Below are 24,352 nucleotides of genomic sequence, written 5' to 3'. Positions count from 1 at the left end.
TTTAAAATGTGCGATTTTGCTCAAAATCCACCAAATTCGCATTTTTAAGAAATCACATTTTTCCTGTGAATTTGCATATTTAATGTGATGCGAATTGACAGACAAAAAAATGTGATACTGAGTGATAGGGGGCGATTTGAAAAGCTACCAAAGTGTGATTTCCGGGTCTGGTCATGTGCAAATTTGTGACCAACCGGGATGCGAATTACAAGTCCACCTTAACTCGACCATACAACCTCCTAACCCGTCTCCGCTGCCCAGTTCGGGGGGGGGGGGGCGGTTAGGGGGACTGGCTGTGACGGCGGGGGAGGCTTCGGGGGGAGGCTTCGGGGACCGGCGGCAAAGATTAGCCGGGCTACATCTGTATTGTCCCACCTTAGTCCCCTTCAATATGCATCACACCTATATAAATTGTCACAGGCGCCATTCTGCTCTTTGAAAGGGAGTTAGATGTCCATGATGGAGAGGAGAAGAGTTGTCAGAGGAAACACAGGAGCCAGAGGGAAAGCCAGCAGAGGGCCAATAACACCCACAAGTGTTAGAGGTAGGGGTGTGAGAGGCAGCAGTGTCCTTCAGACAGGCAGCACTGTGGCTGCCACCACTGTGAGAGCCAGGACAGGGAGAGGCAGCATGCTCACAGGGACAGCTGTGCCAGGGAGGCCCCACATAGTGCAAGGTCAGCAGGAGGAGATGGAGGAGGATGTTGCAAGGCCCAGCTCAGGGCCGGCGCCACCACTAGGCAGCTTTAGGCAATTGCCTAGGGCGCCGGCCACTAGAGGGCGGCACTACAGGCTGCCGATAAAATCACTTTTTTTCATGTGCTGCGTGCAGGAGGCTCATAGGAGAGGAGAAGGCAGAGACAGAGAGCGCTCCCCCCCAGCAGCCTGTCATCCCCTGTGAGGTGGAGGTGTTTGTCCTATCCTCAACAATGACAGCCTCTCCTCCGGGTGCAGGAACAGCTACACAGGCTTATTCCGTCCAGCAACAGAGCCTCACATACAGTAGCTGCTGCTGCTGCCCAGTGCTCTGCAGTAACACACTGCCCAGGCCTGCAGCCCGCCCCCTGCCAGTACACACCTCCAGCTCAGGAATACTCGGCCCAGGAAGACTCCACCAGCCACCATATTGCTGCCAGAAGTAAGAGAAAACAGGTTACTAGGGTAGGGCTGGGCTTTGGCTGTGTGTGTGAGGGAGAGGGAGGGTGCTGGATTGGTGTATATGGGTGTGTGGGGGAGGTGCAGTGCAGGGGTATGGATGTGTGAGAGGATGCTGGGTGCAGGGCTGGGGTATGGATGTGTGAGAGAGGGTGCAGGGCTGGGGTATGGGTGTGTGATTGAGGGTGATGGGTGCAGGGCTGGGGTATGGGTGTGTGAGAGAGGGTGCTGGGTTCAGGGCAGAGCCGAATTTCCCATTAGGCACATGAGGCACCGGCCTAGGGGCGGCACATGTTTGGGGGCGGCACTTGGATGCCTGTGATAGTACTGTCAGCCCAAAATGTACCAATAACTGCAAAACATCCACTGTACTGTACTATATTCCATCTTAAATACAGTGTAAATGGATAGGACATGCAGATACTGCCCCTATAAACTGTCCTACTTAGTAAACATTATTGTTGTGCCTAGGGGCGCCCTCCTCCCTAAATCCGCCCCTGGTTCAGGGCTGGGGTATGGATGTGTGAGAGAGGATGCTGGGTGCAGGGCTGGGGTATGGGTGTGTGAGTGAGGGTGCTGGGGTATGGGTGTGTGTGAGGGTGCTGGGTGCAGGTATGAGGGAGGGTGCTGGGTGCAGGGCTGGGGTATGGATGTGTGAGTGAAGGTGCTGGGTGCAGGGCTGGGTTATGGATGTGTGAGTGAGGGTGCTGGGTGCAGGGTTGGGTTATGGATGTGTGAGGGAGGGTGCAGGGCTGGGTTATGGATGTGTGAGGGAGGGTGCTGGGTGCAAGTATTGGTGCGTGGGGGAGGGTGCTAGGTATAGGTGAGGGGGGTGCTAGGTGCAGGTATAGGGGAGGGAGGGTCCTGGGTGCAGGGCTGGGGTATGGGTGTGTGAGTGAGGGTGCTGGGTGCAGGGCTGGGGTATGGGTGTGTGAGGGTGCTGGGGTATGTGAGTGAGGGTGCTGGGGTATGGGTATGTGAGTGAGGGTGCAGGGCTGGGGTATGGGTGTGTGAGTGAGGGTGTTGGGGTATGGGTGTGTGAGTGAGGGTGCTGGGTGCAGGGCTGGGGTATGGGTGTGTGAGTGAGGGTGCTGGGTGCAGGACAGGTATAGGGGAGGGAGGGTGCTGGGTGCAGGGATGGGGTATGGGTGTGTGAGTGAGGGTGCTGGGTGCAGGACAGGTATAGGGGAGGGAGGGTGCTGGGTGCAGGGATGGGTTATGGATGTGTGAGGGAGGGTGCTGGGTGCAGGTATTGGTGTGTGGGTGGGGGGGGGGTGCTAGGTGCAGGTATAGGTGAGGGAGGATGCTGGGTGCAGGTATTGGTGTGTGAGGGGGGTGCTAGGTGCAGGTATAGGGGAGGGAGGGTCCTGGGTGCAGGGCTGGGGTATGGGTCTGTGATGGAGGGTGCTGGGTGCAGGGCTGGGGAATGGGTGTGTGCAGTGGCGTAACTATACATTTTGCTCCCCCTGCCAAAATTGTTATTGCGGTGCAGGGCTGGGGTATGAGTGTGTGAGTGAGGGTGCTGGGGTATGGGTGTGTGAGTGAGGGTGCAGGGCTGGGGTATGGGTGTGTGAGTGAGGGTGCTGGGTGCAGGACAGGTATAGGGGAGGGAGGGTGCTGGGTGCAGGGGTGGGTTATGGATGTGTGAAGGAGGATGCTGGGTGCAGGTATTGGCGTGTGGGGGGGGTGCTACAGTAGGTGCAGGTATAGGGGAGGGTGGGTCCTGGGTGCAGGGCTGGGGTATGGGTGTGTGATGGAGGGTGCTGGGTGCAGCGCTGGGGTATGGGTGTGTGAGGGAGGGTGATGGGTGCAGGTATTGGTGTGTGAGAGAGGGTGCTGGGTGCAGGGCTGAGGTACGGGTGTGTGAGGGAGGGTGCTGGGTGCAGGGCTGAGGTACGGGTGTGTGATGGAGGGTGCTGGGTTGAGGGTGCTAGGTGCAGGTATTGGTGTGTGAGAGAGGGTGCAGGGCTGAGGTACGGGTGTGTGAGGGAGGGTGCTGGGTGCAGGGCTGGGGTATGGGTGTGTGATGGAGGGTGATGGGTGCAGGTGTGTGTAATTCATTCTGAGATGACTGCGATATATGTAAGAAAGAAGAAGGTAGCTGGGGCAGAAGCACATATGTGTGAGAGGGAGATGGGGGGTATTTATGTATTAGTCTGAAGTGGCTGGGGCTTTTGTTTTGATAAAAACTTATGTGACACCTGCATGATCCTTCTCGACTTCCTGTTCCGCACAGGCCGGCCTCCCCCACGTGACATGCAACCAAGGCAGACTGCAGAAAAGCAGTGACTGACAGCCCGGCTCCTGTGCACTGTAGAGCACTGTGTTCTGGTCCTACACCTCTGCAAGAAGCGGTATTGTAACAACTAGAATGCTGACACTGCCTGTAATCACATTAGATGGATGTGCTAGAACTTATATACAATAACTTCTAACACATCCATCTAACGTGGTGTATACTGTGTATGTGTGTGTGTATGTATATATATGTGTATATATATATATATATATATATATATATATATTTGCGAGTAACAGGCACTCTCCTCTCCTTTCACAGCTGCCGGGGTGCCCTGTCCGCTTCAATAGCATACAGCATGTCCACATAGGACCGGCACTCGGCGGACTTCCCTTCAATAAAGCAGCTACACACTTGCTTCTTGCTATATATATATATATTTCACATACTGTACATACATGTGTGTGTGCCAGGTTCTTTATATGAGTCTCAGTCCTGCTGGTCCATCGATATATCGGACAGTATATATTCATATGTACTGGCCGATATATTGGACCATCAGTCAGTGTGTACCATCAATATGTCTGTCAATGGTGTAGTTGGCAGACCTATTGCGTTGCCTGTACAACATCACGGATAGCCGATATATCGGTGCACCATGCTGTATACACAAGTGATCCACCAACCACTCATACACGTGCACTAGAGCTGCCGGTTATTGACAGCTCAGCGGGCGGGCAGAATTGTCTTTCACTTTGCCACATTCACAATTTTGACTAAAGGTGCCCATACACGTTACAATTATTGTATACAATATTGTATACAATATCGCATCTCATCCGATCTGGGTTTTGCGATGACATCAAATGAGATGAGATCTAGTACAAAAAGTACGTGCTGCACATACTTTTTGTACTAGATCTCATCTCATCTGATGTCATCGCAAAACCGAGATCGGATGAGATGCAATATTGTATACAATATTGTATACAATAATTGTAACGTGTATGGGCACCTTAAGGGTGGTTAGGGCGGGGGGGGGGGGGGGCGCAGAAGGCAGAATTTTGCCTAGGGTGTCATGAAACCTTGCACCGGCCCTGGCCCAGCTATGTGGGCTCACAGGATGAGCAGAATGGCAGGCAGACAGAGGAGGAGCTGCATGAGGAATTTTATTCGAAGGTGGAATGGTCTCAGCATGAGGAAGATGATGCAGAGGAGGAGGAGGAAGATGCAGCGCAGAAGGAGAAGGGTGCCCCAGAGTATGAGGAGGAGGTGGATCCATGCCGCACTGCCAGTTGGAGGAAAGTGTGGTTCTCATATGAAGAGAATGTGGCCCTAGTGCGTGCTCTGGTGCCACTTTATGACTAGCTGCTGGGGCCCCACAACAACCGCACAACTGTGGCACGAAAGAAGGGGATGTGGGAGATCATCACTAATTCTGTGAATGCGGTGAGCGCACACAGGATGAGTGTGTGGAACATAAAAAAAACGTTTCAATTACATCAAGCGCCTCCTCAAAACCAAACTTGCCATGGAGCAGAAACAGGCCTGCAGAATGTGAACTTTAAGGCATATGAGAGGCAGCTATGCCGCATCATACCACCAGAGGTGCTTCCAGGCATGCACATTGAGGACACGGACAGGCCCCCCACTCCACCTCAAGCTGGTAAGTGTCATCACATTTACACAAACAACTTTGCATTGTAATGTTTACATACAATTGTGTTCTTATGTATGTTCAGTTGAAGTGCTGTTGTGGAACTACACATCCCAGGAAGGTGTCCTTATGCATACCTCCCAACTTTTCATCTAACAGGTTCGGGACACATGCCGAAAAGAGGGCATGGCCTGTAAAAAGGGGGCGTGGACTCACGGGATGACGCCTCCTGAGGCTGCCCCCTCGTTTTTCACCGCACAGCGTCTATTCTCTTCAGATTGGGGGGGACTCCCAACTGCCCCCCACCGCAGGACAATGGCGGCCCCGGGCGGGACGCGGGAACGTCCCCAAAAACCGGGAAGTTCCCGCGTGTAGCGGGACAGTTGGGAGGTATGCCTTATGAAAGTTATGTTTGCAAATGAATGCATTGTGGGTTTTTCCGGGTCATATAGTTTCACAACTGCTGGTAGTGTGTGTTAACCATACAACTAATGTGACTCTGTTAAAGTGTAATCCGGACTAATCACAGAATGAGTCAAAATACACAGTCTTATGATCCCCCATTAATCGTCGACATGGTCTAAACGTCGATATGGAAAAGGTCAACATGCATTTATTAAAATTATTTATCAGCCGACATGTGCCAACAGGTGGTTTTTCATGCCCTACCATCCACTATGGTGTGGAGGGAGAATAAAATAGTGTGTCGACTGTAGTCATGCACCGAGACACAAGCACAGCGACCACGGGAGCGCGCAAACGGCGATTTATCGCTGGGGCACACTCCCATCACTGGCAATATGGTCGCTAGCGACCATATTCCCGGCGATATCAGCCCCTATCGCAGCCGTCTGTACACGGCTTCATTGCTAAAATAAAAAAGATCAATGGTGTCATGTGATTAGCATTCAAGGAGTATATATAGAACAAATGCTAATCTTTGGCTACAAAACTGAAGAACTCAGTGTCTATTTCGACCTAGTGTCCATGTCGACCTATGTCGACATACACACCCTAAAATCATTATAAACTCATGGTGTTTTTTTGGATGGCGTCCTTGCAACCATGTCGATCTTTCATCTGTCGACCTTTAAACCCTGTTGACCTTGTCACTGTCGACCATATGATTGTACACCTAGACAATGTAGATGTTTTCTACCATAACCGTTAAACTCTTTCGTTTTGCACATGATGAATTACTGAAAACAGTTTTTATTTCAAACAAGAATGTATTGCTGTTCAAGTTGAGGCAAAAGCAATGGGTACTTGTTACCTAGAACGGCGCCGCCGATTTTGATCCTAGGCATTGCAAGGAAAAAAATCTCGTCGGTCGCATCGCATGCGTCCAAAAAATCGCATGCGATGCGACCGACGCGATTACCGCAATTTTACATAGGGAACAATGTTAAATGGCCCAATTGACCCGATTTTACATAGGGAACAATGTTAAATGGCCCACAGACCCCAAATAGCCACCCTGAAGTGTGAAATGGCCCCCCCAATTGTTAACGCCACCCCACGATCAACGTCAACCCGAAGCGTGGTATAAGTGGAGAAAGGGTAGGGATTGTCACAGGTGTGGTGCACCAAAGAAGGAATTAATTGATAGACTCTTAAAACATACCTTTTAATAGGTTCATTTAAAACTGCGAAATATACAAACTAACATAAAACATTAAACAGTGAGTACAGTGATATTTAAAAGATGCACGTGCGGTATTTGCCCGCAGTACCTCCAATCTAATAGATCACCTCTCCTAATACCACCTCTAGTTGTTTACCCTTAACGTGTCTGGTGGCTGAGATAGCCTATATGACAGATATCGTTGGGTGTGAGTACTTTAGGTTGGTATGGTCGGTGATCCTTGCTAGTGCCAATGAGTGTCTGAAATAATGCTACATGCGATTGTGTCCCTGAATATTTGTCAGGGGTGACAGCAGTTGTTCAGTATTGCACGAGGAAATTAAACGTATTGATAGTAAGCACAGATTGGTCAGATTTCCAAATCTCCTGGTGTGTATGGACTTAATCCTAATTGTACACCCAGATTGGAGATTCCCAATTTATGTGCTACGTTTGGATTGAATTTCCTTCTTTCTCAAGGTGTGTGAGTGTGTTCTCATCCACACCATGCATATATATATTGAGTATTGTTTGTTGCAGATATGTGCAAAAAGTTGATTATTGTGTGGTTTTAGGTCTGAATTTTAATAGGGGGGCAGAATGTCCCAAAGGGTCCCCTCTCATGTATTATAATGACCGTGTTGATTTTGCACTATCTCATTTGCCTAAGTAATGAGGGGGAGGAAATATCCTTATAAGGTCCCCTTTAAAATACGGCGATTGAGTTTAGCGTGCACTAATACATCATACACGAAAAAGAGCACACACCAAAAAGGAACAGTATTTGACTGCTGATTAGTCCGCAGAAATGAGCAAATGGTCTCATGCGGATAGGTCACTGATAAGTTTGACCGTGAGCGCAGTTAGGGGTTTATGTGGAGGGAAGAATGTCCCAATAGGGTCCCATATATATGTACTGTCACACATTTATTTGCACTATCTCAAAAAGGTTGATGTTCTGTGCAGTTTAAATAACATGCACTTTAGGATATTAGAATACCTAACAACTGCTGTTTAGGTCAGTAATTAATATACACACAATTTATGGTAAGGGATACACACCGTTCAATTGATTGGTGCTGATCTGTCAATTACCCAACCAGTTCAGTGTTCATTGAACTAACGGTCGGTTAAAGTATTGTTAAACCACGAGTAAAGGTCATGTGCAGTCTGGTATATACTTTATTAAGAGATATATATGGGGGGAGAATTGTCCCAGGTGGGTCCCCTCTCATTTATTACTTCAGACTTTCAGTACGTGTTATATCAACCTGTATCCAAATAAAGTTCAACTGCCGTAAATTCAGAGTGTACTGTTATGTGCAATTAATCGGTGGAATATTCACCATATAATAGATAGATGTTAACTGCAGATAACTCGACCCGTTCTGAACTAATCGAATGGACGCTATAAGGGTTTATACTGGGTTTGTTTAACCCCGGATGGCAGAGCAGTATTAGGTATAGGTATACACAATGTTACAATGACCAGAAGTTACGACCGCTCTAAATTAGCTGTATGCGGCAGTTAGCTCTGCCGTGCGCGTTAAGAGAGCAGATCCTAGGTTACTCGTGGGAGCTCAACGGAGTCCCTTGCGTGTGTAATAAATAGGCTGGCATAGTAGCAGTATAACAATATGACATTAGAGTCCTGATAAGGACTGGAAATTTCAGACACAGTATGTAACAGTGGGAGTCCTGAAAAGGACTGAATCTAGGCACAGGCAGGAGGTATGCGAGCAAGGCGACCGCACGGCTTTGTGGCCGTGGTAAGCGTGGTAAGCGCAGCTAGCCCGCGAGGGGCGGCGGTACGCTTCCTCCGACCTTTTCATACCCCCCACTATCCACGTCGGCGTGGAGTTGAGAATATAAAGTGTGGCGAGCGCAGCGAGCCACCGAACCTGAAGCGTGGCGAGTGCAGCGAGCCCCGTGAGGGGACACGGATACCTTCACAGGTATCCGCGTCCCCTCGCGGGCTTCACAGGTATCCGCGTCCCCTCACGGGGCTCGCAGCGCTCGCCACGCTTCGGGCTCGGTGGCTCGCTGCGCTCGCCACACTTTCTATATGGGGGGGCCATTTCACACTTCAGGGTGGCTATTTGGGGTCTGTGGGCCATTTAACATTGTTCCCTATGTAAAATCGGGTCAATTTGGCCGTTTAACATTGTTCCCTATGTAAATCGCGGTTATCGCGTCGGTCGCATCGCATGCGTTTTTTTGGCCGCATGCTATGCGACCGACGCGATTTACCTTTTACCATTCATTTCTATGTGAAATTGTGGGCATCGCATCGGTCGCATAGCATTCCATTATAATGGCATGCAATGTACATGCGATGCCCACGATGGGCGCCGTTCTAGGTAACAAGTACCAAGCAATGTATACATTTGCAAGATTAAAATATCCAGTTTAAGTGGTAGTGGCCATCATTTCAAAACTGTCATTTGTGTTTCTTGCTCAAAGTTCCAACTCCACACTCCCAGCCTGCTGTTGTCGAACATATATCCCATTGCATCATGATGGATTTGGAAGCTGCAGGTGAGATTTGAATGTAAAAAAACAAACATTACTATACATCACACACATACCTCCCAAGAGTCCCGTTTTTTTGGGACAGTCCCGCCTCCTGCCCGGGCCGGCAGTGACCTGCAGCAGTGGGGGCGGGAGGGGGGGTTAGTTAGGAGACCCCACAGCCTGAAGGAATAGACATGCGCCCAGCGTCTATTCAGCGACACAGCGGGTGTAAAAGGGGGCCTGCCGGTGATAACATTTGCATAGACCACGACCCTCATTTACATAGACCACGCCCCTTTTCAGCGCGAGAGTCCTGCTTCACAGATACAAGAAGTTGGGAGGTATGCACACATGTATGTAACCTGCAGCCTGTACTCTGCAACTACACAACCATTCTTTAAATCTTGTTAAAGAAATAACACCACTTTGCACATCCTGTTTACAATTAATATATAGTGAAGCATGTGTTGTACACAACACATGCACTTGACAAGTAGGATTATGTAAATTGTGTTTTATTAACATTACATTGCAATGGGCGATGATATGGTGTGAAATGTAATTTTATAATGAAGGAATACTTTCAAAGACAAAAAAACACACAGATAAACCATGAAACCTTAATGGTGGAAGTAATAACCCACAACATAGTTGCAATTTGTATGTGGCAGCCCTCAGCATTGTAAGTCACTTCACAATGACCACAACTCAGCATTAAACTTAATATACTTACCAATGTAATATTATTCCTAGGAACATCACAACAGATGTAGGAGCCATCCGATCCCCTCCACATGCAGGATGATATGACGGAAATAATCCTGGAACCCATCACCACATTGGAACCTGCACAAGAAAAAACACAGCCAATCCTCGGTGTTAAGCTGGGTACACATATATACAATCGCCGGGCCATTCTTCCGTTCTGGGTCGGATGGCTGTTCAATTGTATAGGTGTGTACGCCGTCCCGTACGATAGAAAAACGGCCAAAAACTGTCTTGTCCGTCCATACTCGGTCGGTCGAAGGTTCTTTGCTGTTTAATTTTCATCTGACAGGACGGACCCATATCGGTACAAAAGTGCAGTGTGTAGGCACGTTTGACCGATATGCTGGCCGTCCTTGCGACTATACTGCCAAAGCTGGAACGCCTATGTGGGCGTTCCATAGCTGCATGATCTCTCCTACAGCACATATAGACGGGTTTGCGTCTAAATTTTAAGGAGCCGGCAGGGTGACTAAACTTCTATATAGACGGTTATGCGTCTACATTTTAGTCACCCTTTTACCCATTAAAAAAAAAATGATGTGGGGTCCCCCCCCTACGGCTGTAACCAGCACCAGGCTGAAGAGCCGGGGCTGGTATTAAAAAATCAGGAAACCCGACAAATAGGGCTTCGCTGATTTTTTAAAACCAGCCCCAGGCTCCAGGTCCGGGGCTGGTTCCCAAAATACGGGGGACAAACCAGCCAGCAGGGTAATGCCACAGCCGGGGGGAGACTTTTTATACAAGTCCCCCCGGCCAAAGCATTCAGCCCTCTGACCGGTCAGCCTTGCCAGGGGTCCTGGGGAAGTGGGGACCCCCCCAATAAAGGGGTCCCCCCCTCCAGGACTTACCTGGCCAGGCTGAAGCCTGGTGCTGTCCCCGATGACCCTGAGCGGTGGTCACCGGGCTGATTGAAGTGTAAAAAAAAAATAGAATAAAAACTATTGTCTTTTACTGTGGAGTCCCAGCAAGCCTCCCCCACATGATGGGACTTGGAGAACCACAAGTCCCAGCATGCGGGGCATTAAAGGGCCCGCTGGCACTTGTAGTTCCACAGTAATAAAAATAGTCAAATAAACACACTGACACACACGAAAAAAAAACTTTAATACATCCAAAGCCCATACATATTGATACTTACCTATCTTGAGCCCGTCGGTAGGTCCCTGGGTCCGTTCCGGTGCCTTGGTTCCGGGGCTCCAGGGCTGAAGAGTCCGGGATCCTGGATCCGAAGAAATCCATGGGGGACCTGTGGAAGGAAATCCTACTCACCAGGTCCTCTTGCGAAGATCTCGTCATCTTCTCCATCTTCTCCGCCGTAGTCAGCCGCCGGTACCCAATCGGACTTTGAGAGGTATCCAAATGATTCTATTGGCCGCCTAGCGGCCAATCAGGAGCCAACTTTGACTTGAATAGACACCTGAAAAGAAATTAAACGGCAACCACACCTGTCTAATTATGCTGAGTCCAATGGAAATGAAGGACCAATTAAACTGCTGGGTATATTAAGGCACTAAAGACTACCATTAAACACTCTTTGAAAAAGCCCTCTGTTAGGGCGAAACGCATTAGAGGACCCTCAGCAAGCGGCCCCAGGGTATCCAGCATACCTAACCTGCACCTCTCAGCACTCGCCACAGTCGCACAGGAGAGAGTATCCCAAACTGATCACACGCTAACCAGCACACGTGAGAACAGCAAGCGGCAGCGAGAACTCCAGGGTGAGAGCCGGCAGCTGGCTGCGCAAGTGAGAGAGACGTCAGCCACTGCTTATTCAACAACAGGCTCGGACAAGATGGGTTGAGCAGAGACCAGCCAGATCATCCACGGTCCAGCTCCCCACTCAACCCCACCAATCGAAGGGACACTCCAGCTTTGAGTCTTACCAACATCTCGAGCGCAAGGAAGCGCAGGTGAGAGAAGCGCTGAATTGGCGCATACAAACCCTATTACCCACAACAGGGTCACCATTATAACAGATTGCTACCACATACCTATATAATTGGAAAAGTACCACACAGAGACACTGACTATAGTACGTAAAATTAAACATCTGTGGCTACATCTGTATTGATTGTTAAAAGCAGCAGGTTGTGGATGCTGGACTGGGAACACTTTACATTTTAAAGAGGAATACACCAAATAAATCCCAAATATTTCACCATTTTATTTTCTATGTGTGTAAAGTTAGTGTAATATTGGTTGTATTAATGTCTATTTCTTAGATTGCCACCTGAAAAAAAATAATAATAAAAAAAATATATATATATATATATAGAGGTCCAGGGGTCCGGCACTCGCTTGTAGAATACAACTGGCTCCGGGTGCCCTCCTATGCCAAAACACAGATATCCACCAGACGGGCGGCACTCACGGAAATAACAGGCAAGACACACGGAGTGCGCTTAACGTTTCAATCTTTAACAGATTTTCATCAGAAGCGTTACATGTGTGTAAAAAACAGAAATAAATACCTTCACCAGCCCCGTGTTCAGCACAGTCCCCGCCTCCGGCCCGCGTTCCCGCTCACCTGCACACTGATGCGTCGCATACCAAGTGATGTCACTGGCTTACGGTTGCTAGGGAACAGTCAGCCGCTTGCAATTCACAAGCTACAGCTACTTCCCACATTCGGTCTTCCATGCCGCCCAGTCAGTAGCAACACCATGTTGTCATAGTGACGGCGTTAGCTTCCCACGATCACCTGGAGACCGCAGCACTGTGAGAGACAAAAGATACCTATCATTTGCATGTTGAAGGCATTGACTAAATACAAATAACAAAATAAGGTACTTATGTAATATCTGGGCTCCCGTTTTTCTTATGAGACCGCGTCCCCTCGCGGGGCTCGCTGCGCTCGCCACGCTTCGGGCACGGTGGCTCGCTGTGCTCGCCACACTATATAAAATCAACTCCATGCGTAATTGGATAGTAGGGGTATGAAAAAATGGGGTGCATTTAACATGGGAGCCCAGATAATACATAAGTACCCAAAATAACAAGAGAGAAAGAGACAAGAGCGGATAGGGCATAACCAATAGGCATTATCAGGCAAAAAAGCGAAACATCAAAATAAATGGGGTTATAGAAAGCAGTTTAAATTGAGCTGTTCATTCAGACCAAATGGACTGATGGTATTTAACATATATGTCCATCTGGCTTCTTTCTGAAGGAGCGCCCTGGCTCTATCTCCCCCACGGATGTTCGATGGCACACTATCAATAATTTTATATCTCACAGTAGATTCACTGTGTTTCATATTCTTGAAATGGCGTGCCACCGGTTGATCAGTCTCTCTTCCTGCCAACGCTAGATGGATGGCACTTCTGTGCTGTGCCATCCTCTCCTTAAACTTGCAGGTTGTTTTGCCCACATAACCAAGGCCACATGGGCACTTTATTAAGTAAACAACGTCGGAAGAATTGCAAGAGTACACCTGTTTAATTTTGTAAATTTTCCCGGATCTGGGGTGTGTGAATGTGTCCCCCGTCTCCAAGAAATTACATGTTGTGGAACCAAGACAATGATAGTTGCCTGGTTTCTTGCTGAGAAAATGTGTTTTTTGGTCTGGTTTCATTTTCATTGGGTTAGTGTTGACCACCCAATCTCTGATACTGTGACTCCGTTTATAGCACGGGATGAGAGTATTGTCTTTCAATAGAGGCAGTTCAGGATCTGAATTAATGACTGGCCACAGACTTCTTGCTTTCCCAATTATATTCTTACTCGCTGTAGAAAACTCTGTGACAAAGATGGTGCTCTTGTCCAGACTCTTCTTAGGCTTAGCCACTCGCAAATCAACCCTGGGAATGGTTTTGACCCTGTCAATTGCTTTGTTAATAATTGCAGAAGTGTAACCCCGTTCCAGGAATTTTGATGTTTCGCTTTTCTGCCTGATAATGCCTATTGGTTATGCCCTATCCGCTCTTGTCTCTTTCTCTCTTGTTATTTTGTTATTTGTATTTAGTCAATGCCTTCAACATGCAAATGATAGGTATCTTTTGTCTCTCACAGTGCTGCGGTCTCCAGGTGATCGCGGGAAGCTAACGCCGTCACTATGACAACATGGTGTTGCTACTGACTGGGCGGCATGGAAGACCGGATGTGGGAAGTAGCTGTAGCTTGTGAATCGCAAGCGGCTGACTGTTCCCTAGCAACCGGAAGCCAGTGACGTCACTTGGTATGCGACGCGTCAGTGTGCAGGTGAGCGGGAACGCGGGCCGGAGGCGGGGACTGTGCTGAACACGGGGCTGGTGAAGGTATTTATTTCTGTTTTTTACACACATGTAACGCTTCTGATGAAAATGTGTTAAAGATTGAAACGTTAAGCGCACTCCGTGTGTCTTGCCTGTTATTTCCGTGAGTGCCGCCCGTCTGGTGGATATATATATATATATATATATGCGAGGGGGGGATTTGCGGCACTCCAAGCTGCTAGAAGTATGCAGAGTTTAAATGAAATAAAGCGGTGCCCGTCCTGAGTCAGCACTAGGCTGGCGATATGCACGGGGGAAGGGGATGCGGCGGAACTCGCAAACAAAAGAAACCACACCAGGCGGATAACTTCACCAACGTTTCGAGGCTGGTTGCCTCTTTATCAAGGTGCTCACTTGTTTGAAGTTTTTTTGAGCACCTTGATAAAGAGGCAACCAGCCTTGAAACGTTGGTGAAGTTATCCGCCTGGTGTGGTTTCTTTTGTTTGCGAGTGCCGCCGCATCCCCTCCCCCCGTATATATATATATATATATATATTTTTTTTTTTTTTACAATAAATGTGATATACCATTGAGTAACTTAAAATTACATGTGTGAGTGTATTCATCCATGGTACATTTATAAACTGGTACCAGGCGCAGTAACTCAATTCTTTTTGGTTCTATATTTTCCAAGTACTGCACACCTCAATATTGTTTGGGTGTGGAGCAGTTGCTCACCAGCAATTTGTTAGACCAGTGGTTCCCAAACTGTGTGCCGTGGCACCCTGGGGTGCCTTGGGGGACTTGCAGGGGTGCCGTGGGTTGATGGACCAATTCAAGTTATTTATGTCCAATATAATAATCAAATTATGGACAAACAGAAGTAAATTGTGTCCATTACCACATAGCTGATCCTAAGGATGAGATAGAAACACAATTTATTTAACTTAATATTTGTTTCTGACTTTCTCATTGAGAAACCTTTAGGCAGAGCATGGCGCCGGACTCAGGGCATGCTGGGAGTGATCCGTGACGGATCCCTCACACAGTGCTGTGGTAAGAAGCCCATAGGCTTCTGCAGGGAATTGCCAGCTTTTGCTGGCGATTCCCTCCGCAGCGCTGACACTGTGAAGGGAGGTTACTGCATACAGAAATGCGATAAAAACCCGATAATCAGGTTTTTACCGCATTTCTGCTTTAGTGAATCCCGCCCTCAGTCTTTTTAATGGAATCTGACACAGCAGTCTGAGCTTGTGTTTCTGGCTACAGATCCTCATTGATGTCTAGTGAATGCGACCCCGACTATGGTTACCGACTGTGATTTTTGGACATCTCATGCCGCCTGCTTCTCCTACCTGGTATATTGCTCTTCGCCGGTATCTGAACCGGCCTGGTCTGCTGGCCACACTATCTGGATTCTCCTCCTGCACAACTTTTCCCCGGTCTACCCTGCTATGTCCAAATCCAGGCTCTCCTTACCACCATACCTCTTTATGTTCATGGGGAGGGTCCTGGAGCATGCATCCAGGGAATATGGCGAATTTCATTCAAAACTGTATTTATTGTTACACTTACAAACCACACTATTGGTTTGCTAGATTTATTGTAATAAAAACAATACAGAAATGATTTATTCCCCTGGCATAATATGATCACAATTACAATTTACAGCTGATTCATGTTGAGAGTAGAATGTGTCTGCCATCTAGTGCTATAACATTGTAATCTCAGCTGATACTTACAAAATGTCAATATTGCAATGGACGTATGCACACAATAGTAAATGTAACTGGAACTGTATATGAAATGCTGTACTTTGCACTGTAAAATAATAATATCAGAAACCATGTATAATTGTATCTCGATAGCCTCAAAAAGTTGGCATGGGTTTAGGTCGACCGGGTCATTAGGTCGACATGGGTAAGGGCGACAGTCAAAAGGTCAACATGGGTTTTTCACTTTTTTTTGTCCCCAATGTCAACACTGTCGACATGGACATTGTATTGGTGCACCGCATCCCTTCGCATTGCTCTCTATGCTTAGCATGTTGGCACATATCAACAAAGGAAAGAAACCTGAAAAACCCATGACAACCTTTTGACTGTCGACCTTGCCCATGTCAACCTAATGCATGTGTCGGCCTAATGCTCGTGTCAACATAAAGCCATGTCAACCTTTTGGAGGTGTAAATCTTTTGCATGTGTCGAGTTAAGGCCTGTCGACCTTCAGTGGTTGACCTAATGAATGTCAACCTTCCTTTGGTCGACCTAGAGACCGTATACCAAAATATCCAACCTGAAAATGGATACATATACAAACTGAACTAATGCATATTTATGGACTTTCCAATTCAGTGAGGAGCCCAAGAAAGGGATGAAGATGACCTTCTGGGTGTGAAGCTGGAAATATATCATTATTAGGCCATGTTCCTGTGGCAGGAAAATGGTGCAATTTGTGGATTGAGGGGGGAAGAAATAAAAAAACAGATTTGGGTGAGGGGATACGGTCACTAGGTCAACAACAACTAGGTCCACAAGCATTAGGTCGACACCACTAGGTCGACATGCATGAATGTCGACATGACTGAAGGTCGACATGGGTTTAGATTGACAGGATCATTAAGTCGACATGGGAATGTCGACAGTTAAAAGTTCACATGAGTTTTTCACTTTTTTTTTAGCCCACATGTGCCGACAGGCGGTGTGTCATGCCATTTCATCCAATAGTGCGTTCATGGTGGGAGAATAAAATAGTTTGCGCCTGAAGTGTGGCGAGCGCAGCGAGCCATACAAGGGGACACGGTGCACATTTTTAGTGTCCATGTTGACCGTGCGACCGGCAACGGGGATCGTCAGGGAGCTCCGTCGGAAAAGGGCGTGGGAGCGCGTCTCGTGCTCCCCCTTACGACAGATGGCGCGGCCTGATTCCATCGCCAGCCCCCACAAGCATGAGGCCGGCTCCATCTGTAAGCTATAAAGTGACACAGTGCATAGCTTTATATAAAATGCTTAAAATATGTACTCAAATTATAAAAGCTCCTACTTAATACCATTAAGTGCTGGTGGTGTGCACCTATGGTATGAAAAATCTATAACTGTGGTTGTGGCAAATCAGCTGCACACCACCGGCTTTGCCCAGTTGTTTCAAGGTCCAAATTCGGAAATTGAGATTCCACCGCTTGGCACTATTTTTAAGATTTACGCTCTACCACTAATCTGAAAACTGGAAGTTGTCATTGGAATCTAGGAAATCGCCAATGCTTGTCCCATTAACTAGGTATATGCATTTCACTTTGAAGCTGGAAATGTTGAAACGATGAGGTTATCCATATGAAGAATCTTTTACTTGCTTTTCCCCTATATATCGTTTGAGATGACATAGGACCCTGTCTTACACCTCCGTCACACCACCTGTAGCTGAGATTTGCAGTTCTACTTGTCTGCAGCGCCGGCAATCCTCCTGAGACCCGGTCCCTTGCAAGATGGCCGCCACCAGCAGACAGTTATTAAAGATACTAGAGGAAGCCACCACCTCCTCTAGCATCCTCAATAACTCTGCTGTGATGGGATTCCATTTTGCGTGGTTGCAATTTTAACCCTTTTGCGTGGTTCCTGCGCCAGGACCACAGGCAAGTACTGTAGATCTGCAGATCCCAGCTGTGGTGCAGCAATAGGCCCCGCAGTCCTATTGCAACCATACCGCCTCAGTGTGGGAGCTATTGTTACACCACTGCTGCTACCACTTCTTTAATAACTTGCTAAAGCACAGTTTCTCAAACTCCACCATTGCACTCCTGCACATCCTTAATGACCCCTCCTGTCTACTGAACATGCATTTCTATTTGGCTATATAGCCAATGACCCACATGTTTAGTGGGTCCCAGAGACATCACTGATCAATATTGTTTACTAAACTTGGGGATGAGTTGTAATTAAATAACATTGCCTGCTTACCCAGTGTGGCTTTATTTTTCAAAAGCCGGACTAGTAACGCATATCTGGAAGATGAGTGTATTACCTTTTTGCTGGCACATGCCCAATATGGATCTGAAGAGTGTGCTGACTTCTGGCATGTCTTACATCTTTGTAAACTAGAGATGAGCGGGTTTGTTTCCTAGAGAACCAAAACCCTATTCTGAGGCAGGCTCACTCCTTTGAGACATTTTCTGGATCCAGAAAGAAGCAGGACTTTATCATCTCATTGTGGGATTCCCATGAGACCCGGACCCTATAAGTACAATCGGCGCCATTTTCATTCTGGCAGTGATTTTAGACAGCACGGACGTGGGAGGGGGTGGAGGAGCTGCAGTTAATGCTGTGGAGAGCAGCAGGGATGACGACGGATGGAAGACCTACTAAGGGGGAGTACTAATTTTTTATTATATTTTCTTTAACAAATAAAGAAAAAAAATTACATGTTTTTTTTTTTTTTAACTGCAAGGGTGCTGCAAAGTGTGGCGAATAATTCCAGGGGTGCTGTTATATATGCTGTATCAATCACAGGGATGCTGCCAAGTGTGCCATATACTTCCATGGGCGGCACCATGTGTCGCGTATAAGTCCAGGGGATGCCACCACGTGTGCTGTATAATTCCAGGGGTGCTGCCCAGTGTCCTGTAGCAGTCCAGGGTGCTATCCAATTTGCGATATGTCTAGCAGTGCTACCGTTTAAGTCTGCCATTTAAGAACAACGGTGCTGCCCTGTGCTGCCAGATAAGTCTGCCATATAAGTCCAATGGTGGTGGCCTATGCTGCCATATAAGTCCAGCAGTGCTGCTCTGTGCTGATGTATAAGTCTTCCATATAACTTCAGTGGTGGTGTCCCTCTGCCCTATAAGTCCAGGGGTGCTGCTGTGCTGTGTAAAAAACTAGTTAGCTGGAAAAGACAGACTGGAGTACAATCCGTACACATGTGGTATAAGGGGAGACTGTCAACTGAAGATCCGTAAATCTGGAGCAAGACTAAAGGCATAAACACAGGCCAAGGCCTTAGCCTTTCCTTGCACTTTGTGTTGTTGCATGTTTTATCCTTACTATCCTTCTCATAAAAGGGACAACCTGTCGCTAAAATGATGGGTTTATTCAACTGGGCGTGTTTTTTCTAAACAACATAAGGATGGATGGGAGAGCCCAAGGACAATTCCATCTTGAACCAATTTTCTTTGCATTGTGTGCTCTTTTGAGCATTACCGGCTTATTTTGTAAGGCTCAAACAAACCAACAACGCTACGATGCTGTGACCTAATCTCACCCCTGCCCGTCTCATACTCCAGTATGTCTTTATCAGCTTAAGCATCAATTTTTTTCCCCTCAGATCTTCCTCCTCGTCTTTGCCAGCTCCTACAAAGATGCAGTGACATTATCTCATACCTGCCCCTATGATACTCCAGGATGTCTTTGTCAGCAAGGATGTGAGCATCAATTTTTTCTCCTGAGCTCTTTTTCCTCACCTTTGCCAGCTCCTACAAAGACGCAGATACATTATCTCACACCTCCCCATATCATACTCCAGTATGTCTTTATTGTCACACCTAAGGCTTGGACTTGCTAAGCAGCTGGAGCATAGTGGAAGCTGGAGGTTTGATAACCTGTGCCCACATATGTGGGTAGACCTCAAAGAATGAGGTGGTGCTTAGGGCATAAAAGGTGTGGATGAAAAGATGGAGTCCAGAAGAGGTAAGTATAAAGGTGTAGAGGATAAGTGGCAGACACTAAAAATAGCGTCTGTCACTTTAAGAAGCGCTGATCTGCTCAGTAATTAAATTACCAAGTTTTTAGCAAAAAATATATAAAGCATTTTATTAAAACAACATAACAAAATAATTAATAGTTCCCCCCATATACAATTCATGTGCACAATAACAACGAACAGACAAGACAAACAACAATGAACATATAGTAAAAGCTTAATTAGCTGGGAATGCCGTTTGGTTCAGTCACTTATATATGTGGCAGTAAATGAGGCTTTGTGCAAATTAGCTAAGAGGCTTTATAAGGTGTTTCTTATAGTTACCGGTCCTGTACACTTGATTCCATTAGATAGCGCTGTTGTGAGAATAGGTGGAACTCAGGTCAGTCTCTCCAAGAATTACCAGAGATGTACTCCGGAATAACTGCAGTGGGGACCTTCTCCTGCTGGGCCAGCCAGCTGGGTGAATGATTTGTAATCCACGTGTGATGCGCTCTTACAGGATATGTGCAGGACCAGCGGTGAATAGGGCTCAAAAACGCGTTTCTCCGCCTGTCACTGGAATCGGCGGCTTCCTCAGTCTGAGCCCATGAATGTAGAGCAAGCATTTTTATAGCGGCGATGTTCGCGCCTTTCCTTTTACCCGCACTTCCAGGTTGCACTCCAAGCCTCACTATCATTCTCATGTATTTATAGGCTCCCGCGGCCATTTTGTCCATTGCGTTTCAAGCCTCACTTGTGCTCCGGGATCATAGCAATTATTAGCCCACAAATACAAGCCTCATTTGCATATCTGGAAAACGGATTTTATTCTTTTGTAACTATATTCATAGTCCATATGCCCATCGAAAGTCCACCATGCCTCAATCTCATGCTGATTTTTTGCCTCTTTATTTAATTTGTTATATATACCACAGCAACTGTCATATCTGTATAGCAACCGGCAATCCTTAAAGAGACATACTCACATATGTATATATATACACAAATGGATACAAATTCATAATCAATTATTGATTAAACCAATTGATCAGTCACTCAATTAACCAATTCAATCAATTAATTAACCCCTGTGACGAGACTGAGTACCCCCTCCCCCCCGAAAATACACCTTTTTATGCTAAAGGTTTTAAGTATAAAGGTAGTTTATTGAAGATAAGTACAGAAACTGTGAATAAGCAAACGCTGAAATACTGAGACCGGAATGGAACCGGTGGAGTTCTTGGAATCATCTGAGATGTATAAAGTTCTTGGAATTGTCTGGAACCAAAATACAATCAATACTGAGCAGTAGATGAAGGTACACTGGAGCTGACGGTATCCAATGTGGTACACCGATGGTGAAAGATATTGATGAATACCCTTTGAGTGGTGACTGGTAAGATGATATGGTACTGTAGTAATGAGCTGGTAATCAGATGTAGTAAGCAGTGAAGGCAGGAAGGCAATGGGGTTCAATGGTATTAATGGTATCAGGTAAAATGATAATAACCTGGAGAGGTATTAGCAGCAAGCTAGGAATCGGTTGGAACCAAAGGATGCCACTGATGGCCACTGGAGGGAGTCAGACTGTGCAGCAATATGGAGAATTACAAAATGCTATGGAAAACACAATACATTCAGGAGCAGAGCTGGAGATGTAGCTACTCTAGAGACACCATTGCACTGATGGATCATAGTGGCAGGTAACAGCTGATAGGCTTAGTCCCAGACTGTGTGTCAGTGAGGTCAGAGTCAGGTAACAGGATTGGCTGTGGGAAGTCATGTTCTCTGATCCAAGATGGCCACTCCCATGGCGGAAGAGACTGCACAATGGTGTTTAGATGAGCACTGTTGGACTGAAGCGAACCACGCCAGACTGATGCCAGTTTGACTGCAGGCCACACACTACCACAGAGCAAGCTAAGAGAGACACTTGAATGGTAAGAAAGTGTTTCTAAGTTTCTGGACAATCATCAGCTCAATCTACTATGTCTACAGTATGAGCATCCATTTTTGTTCCTTAGCTCCTCCTCCTTGTCTTTGCCAGCTCCTACAAAGACCCAGTGACATTATCTCCTGCCTAACCATCTTGAACCTCTTTTCTTTGCATTATGGAGGTGATTCAGGTTGGTTTACAAAGCACATTTGGGGGGTTATTCTGGTTTCTTATGTTTTGCATCTGCTCATGTACATTTACATACCTGTGCAGACACTTGTTCGCCGTTCCATTTGCATCTAGCAGTGCGTGGGGGTTGCGGGGTGGCTTTGGCGTGGCAAAAAAGATCCATTTGCATGTGCGCAGGGGAACGCAGCGTGTCGGGGGGGGGGGGGCAGACAGCCTTGCGGTTGGTGTTTGGTGGACTCGCAAAGTTGCGAAATTCGCAGGTTTGCGAGTCAACCAGAATAAGGTCTTTGGTTTGCTAATGGACAAAACCATGTGTACTGCAAGTAGGGCTGATGTAACATGTGCAGAGAGAGTTAGATTTGGGTGGGGTTTGTACTTCAAACTGAAATCTAAATTGCAGTGTAAAAATAAAGCAGCCAGTATTTACCCTGCACAGAAACAAAATAACTCACCCAAATCTAATTTTTCTCTGTACATGTTACATCTGCCCCACCTTCAGTGCACATGGTTTTGTCCATTAGCTAACTAAATGAACAAAGAACAAGCCCAGGAGGGCTAGAAAAGAGCGCTGGTTTGATGTATTTGAAGGGTCGCACTGCTGTGCACCGTTGCTGCCCCCTGTCAGAGTATGTGTAACTCAAAGTGGACAGAGAAGGGAAAAAGAACATGCAGTCTAAACTGACATGTACTTTCAGGGGGCGCAGTGGTGTATAGCACAATAATAAACAATGGATTTTAACCAGTATAAAATGTATTAAAACAATATAAAAAACAATATAATAATATTCACATATAAGTGCACTTTATAGGTTTTTTATAGCAATTGCATAACAAGACATACAACAAATAACATATATAGGCTTTATAAGCACAATAGCTGGTATGAGGCTGGATAAATTGAAAGTTATTAGAAGCATCAATTTGTTTTAGCAAAGGCTTTATAGTTACTAGTCCCGCAAAAATATGAGAGGTGAATCTCAAAGGTGGTGTATCCCGCTCAATTGGTGTCCATATCCTTGGGTACAATGTATCCTCTGTATAATTAGAGGTAATCTGCTGAGTATGGAGAGATGGAGTGAGCTCTGTATCACCAGCCAATGTATCAGCTGCTCTGGCATATGTATCGGCAGCAGTGAATTGCGGTATCTGGGTCAGGCTTTCTCAGGATCTGTGGTAGTCAGCAACAAAACGCGTTTCTCCGCCTTGCTGTCAGTGGCTTCCATGAATATTTAAAACCAGGATTGGGGGATGACACACCAATCCGCTAATTGGTGTATCACGGCAATTAGTGGCTGTATTTTACATACGGACGCTTAGTAAATTAAGAATAACCATTTGAATAAATGGTGATTCCTACTCGTATTCTGTCGATGGCGTATACATTCGTATTCGTAAATACAACTATGGGAAAGATGGCGGCGCGTGCACACGCAGCGGCTACAAGCTCCTGTGCATATGGAGCGTTCAGGGCAATACCCAGACCTAAGCCCAGACCTAAGCCCAGACCTGAGCCCAAAGAACGGCAATACTTGTGCAGCTTACCTGGCCTGGTTGTCTGGCTGCTTCTGCTGTCGTGGATCGGCTGTGGGGCTGCCCGGATCGTGTACCCGCGAGAGGCGCTGCTGGAGCTGAGGCGCGGCGGTGCTGAGCGGCGGGGACGAGTCTGGGAGGTCGGAGCCACGCGGCGGGGACGAGCAGGGGAGGCTGGAGCGAGTGGAGCGAGTGGATGTGCTCCCTCCGCTGGACGTACTCCCCCTGCGAATTCGTCCAGAGATGCCAGCGAGCAGGTGATTGGAGGGCGGCTTGGTGAGCGGGGTGATGCGCTCGCTGCTGTTGGGAGTGGGGTGCATGGGCCCTCTGCCACCACTATGTCCACAGAGCCCCTGGAAGCACCTGTATTACCTGCATCGTGCAGCAGAGGTGGAGGACAGCAAAGGCAGGAGCAGGCACAGAAGGGTTGGGGAAATGGATGGAGGCATGGAAATGGTAGCAGATATAAACGGCATGGGAAATCTGCTGACCAGCAATATAGGGAACTCTGCAGGGTTGTAAATCTTGCTGGTTGCTGGAAGCGATGCCCACGGAGAGAGAGGCGGCAGAAGCGTGGAAAGAGGTCTGGAGTGAGATGTAGACTTCAGTTGTGCCCATTAAGATCCCCCCTGCCCAGCCTGTTTATGGCAAATGTTCAATCACTGCCAAATAAATTGAATTACATTGAAATGGAGGTGGCTGAGCAACTGCTCTATTACAGTTTTTACCGAGACATGGTTAAATAATAATATTCCCGATACGGCGCTGGACTTTATGGACAGAGCATTGTTTAGGGCTGATCGAACCCGCGAGTCGGGGAAAAGTAAGGGAGGGGGTGTTTGCATCTATGTTAACAAAAAATGGTGCTCAGACTCTGT

General features: G+C 47.1%; 1 long non-coding RNA gene across 1 annotated transcript; it reads left to right on the top strand.

The window, feature by feature from the left end:
- The first annotated feature begins 811 nt into the window (after positions 1-811).
- Positions 812-3,880, top strand: LOC146072436 (uncharacterized). Its single transcript, XR_014473125.1, has 3 exons — positions 812-1,137; positions 3,391-3,508; positions 3,715-3,880. It is a non-coding gene; the product is annotated as an uncharacterized LOC146072436 (long non-coding RNA).
- Positions 3,881-24,352: the final 20,472 nt, after the last annotated feature.

Source organism: Crinia signifera, chromosome 4 (assembly GCF_055691185.1).
Source record: "Crinia signifera chromosome 4, ASM5569118v1, whole genome shotgun sequence".
NCBI lineage: Eukaryota > Metazoa > Chordata > Amphibia > Anura > Myobatrachidae > Crinia > Crinia signifera.
This window is presented reverse-complemented; position numbering and strand designations above follow the sequence as displayed.